The sequence below is a fragment of the Triturus cristatus genome, chromosome 1_2 (assembly GCF_964204655.1).
Source record: "Triturus cristatus chromosome 1_2, aTriCri1.1, whole genome shotgun sequence".
NCBI lineage: Eukaryota > Metazoa > Chordata > Amphibia > Caudata > Salamandridae > Triturus > Triturus cristatus.
In genome coordinates this window covers 1,153,601,102-1,153,604,639 of record NC_140580.1, presented here as the reverse complement: position 1 = coordinate 1,153,604,639, position 3,538 = coordinate 1,153,601,102, and positions in this window count along the sequence as shown.

Here is a 3,538-nt window from a genome sequence, read left to right as displayed (position 1 = left end):
GCCTGGGCCAGCCTGGCCTCTCCTTCCCGCTGCTCCTGCCCCAGTCGGGCAGGGAGGCGAGCAGCAGCCCCGGGGAAAGGCCACCCCTCGCCGGACTGCAATGGCGACTGGGTACTGCACCCTCCCAGGCCATCTGGGTGCTGGGTCGTCCCAGGCCATCTGGTCACCTGGCTGAGCGACCAGTTGGCCCTGCGGGCCGGGTGACCAGATGGCCCTGCGGGCCAGGTGACCAGATGGCCCTGCGGGCCGGGTGACCAGATGGCCCTGCGGGCCGGGTGACCAAATGGCCCTGTGGGCTGGGTGACCAGATGGTCCTGCGGGCTGGGTGACCAGATGGCCTGCCTGCCGGCCGGCTGGACTAACTCCAGCTTTTGTCCTTCCCCAAAGTTCTGTAAGCCCCGACGTAGTGGGGGCTTAATAGTTGAGAAAAATGGGCTTAACCCTCCTTGGTTCCAGCTGAGGGTCCGGGTGCTGGGGACCGGGGCCGGGGCTTGAGCTCCGTCCAGCAGGCCCTGGGGTGTGGGAGCCCCCCATCCTGCAAGCCAGACGAGGGTCCGGACGCTGGTTACGGGTCCATCAGGGCCTAGGGAGGCTCTCCCCAGCCTGGCTAGGGTTCTGAAGCTGAGTCTGGGCCTGGGGCTTGAGCTCCCTCCGGCAGGCCCCGGGGTGGGGGAGCCACCATCCAGCAAGCCATCAGAGGGTCCGGGCGCTGGTTACGGGGGTCCATCAGGGCCCAGGGAGGCTCTCCCCAGCCTGGCTAGGGCTCTGAAGCTGGGTCCATGGGCTTGAGCTCCATCCGGCAGGCCCTGGGGTGCGGGATCCCCGCATCCTGCAAGCCAGCCGATGGTCCGGGGGTCCCGACCTGGCTAGGGTTCGGAAGCTGTGACCGGGACCGAACCCGGGGCTCGTGCTCCGTCCCAGGTTCCGGGAGCCCCCCATCCTGCAAGCCATCCGAGGGTCCGAGTGCTGGGGACGGGGGTCTACCGGGGAGGATCTCCCCAGCCTGGCTAGGATTCAGAAGCTAGGACCGGGCCCGGGGCTTATGCTCGGTCTGGGGGGCCCGAGGTATGGGCGCCTCCCGTCCTGCAAGCCAGCCGAGGGTCTGGGCACTGGGGACGGGGGTCCACCGGGGCCCGGGGAGGCTCTCCCCGGCCTGGCTAGAGTTCGGAAGCTGGGCCCGGGGCTCGTGCTCCGTCCCAGGGTCCCAGGGTGCAGGAGCCCCCAAGCCTGCCGAGGGTCTGGGCGCTGGGGACGGGGGTCCACCGGGTCCCGGGGAGGCTCTCCCCGGCCTGGCTAGGGTTCGGAAGCTGAGACTGGGCCCGGGGCTCGTGCTCCGTCTCAAGGTTTGGGAGCCCCCCGTCCTGCAAGCCAGCCAAGGGTCCGGGAGCTGGGGACGGGGGGGGGTCCACAGGGGCCCGGGGAGGCTCACCCCAGCCTGGCTAGGGTTCGGAAGCTGGGATCGGGCCCGGGGCTCGTGCTGCGTCCCAGGGTCCCAAGGTGTGGTAGCCCCCCCGTCCTGGAAGCCAGCCGAGGGTCCGGGTGCTGGTGACGGGGGTCCACCGGGGCCCGGGGAGGCTCTCCCCGGCCTGGCTAGGGTTCGGAAGCTGGGACCGGGCCCGGTACTCGTGCTGCGTCCCAGGGTGCGGGAGCACCCCGTCCTGCAAGCCAGCCGAGGGTCCGGGCGCTGGGGAAGGGTGTCCACCAGGGCCGGACTGGGAACCACAACCGGCCCTGGCAAAGTGCTCGGCCAGCCCCCACCCCCCAGCGGGGGTGCCGCCGAGCTCTTTTCCAGGGCCGGTTTTCGGCCGATTTTGTTACAGGGCCGATTTTGCAGCTAAGGTGCAAAAACGGCCCTGTAACAAAACCAGCCCCCAGGGGCCCAAAACCGGCCCCCACCCGTGCGGCGCACCAGGGGATTGCCCAGTGCCCGCTATGTCCAGTCCGGCCCTGGTGTCCACCGGGGCCCGGAGAGGCGCTCCCCGGCCTGGCTAGGGTCCGGAAGCTGGGACCGGGGCTCGTGCTCCATCCGGCGGGCCCTGGGGTGCGGGAGCCCCCCGTCCTGCAAGCCAGCCAAGTTGTCCAGGCGCTGGGGAAGGGTGTCCACCGGGGCCCGGGGAGGCTCTCCCCAGCCTGGCTACTTTCAGAAGCAGGGACCGGGCGCGGGAGCAGGAGTGGCTGGCTTTATCCGCTACACTGGCGGAGCAGAGTTTTATACCCACCCCTAATGTGCATGCTGCCATGATATTGTGACTCTGATGATGGAGTTCTTTGATTTGCTCGGACACTAGAAGCCATCATCGACGCAGGGCATGGCTCCCACATGGGCTGATGCATGATTGATCATTGGTATTTTACCAATCATATGCATTAGCTTGACACATGGACCACATAATTCAGGTAACACAGTGCCATCATTTTTGTAACAATTTCCTCTCCCATTTGTTTCCCCAATAAGATAATATTACCTATGAGAGATACCCACTGAGTCTGTAAACAGGCTGAAAACTTGAGCCCCTGTGTTTCCAAAATAATTGATGTCAGAATAATTTATTAAACGTTATTTCATGAGACGTCAAAGACCATCAGCAGTGAGTGGTTGCTTTTCCTGACGGTTCACCACCTATACGAACAAAATTAGAGTAAGTAACTGATGTGTGGCCGCTGGGTTTCTGTCTCTGTCTCTCGCAGATCGTAAGCCACACAACTTAGTCCTGATGTGACCCTTTTACTCAGCTTGGGTCAAAACGTCGACATCCCATTCCTGGCTTATTTTTCGACTGTGTCAATTATGAATGTGCAATAATCTCGATCATATTTTTTGTTAACAAATGTTGGATGGGCCAGGATTGTACAGTGTCTTGTGTTCACCTTTATATATTGTCACATTCACTTGAGCACTGCATCGTTTGCACTTTATATACAAAAAGTATACTGATGAGTACTGAGATCTGTTGAGAGAATATATATCAGCAAAAGAAACACTTGTCAGACATTTTTGTTTTTTGTGTGTTAACTGAGAAATGTTCTATATATATATATATATATAGGAGTGATTACCGTCCATTATCAACGCCTGAATTCACATCTGTTGAAGGGTTATGTTATGTTATGTTATTTGCACTTATAGAGCGCGCGATTACCCTTGGGTGTCCTGGCGCTAAGTACTGGTTACCTGGGAAGCTGAGGAGCGCTACTGCAGTAAAAGCCAAGTCTTCAGGCCCCTACGAAAGGACAGAAGATCCGGGGCAGTCTTAAGGGAAAGAGGAAGCTCATTTCATGCTTGGGAGGCGCAGAGAGTGAAACTCCTACCTCCCCAATTAACTTTTTTTGCCTTGGGGGATTTGCACTTGTCTAGCACTGGTAGAGCGTAACGTTCTGCCAGGTACATACCAGTGAAAGTTTTGCTTAAGAGATTCAGGACCGATGCCATTAACGGCCTTAAAAACAATGCAGAGTGCCTTGAAGCAAACTCTTTGATTTATCGGAAGCCAATGTAACTTCCTAAGTTCTCCTTTCACAGAAGCAAATTTAGGTGTTC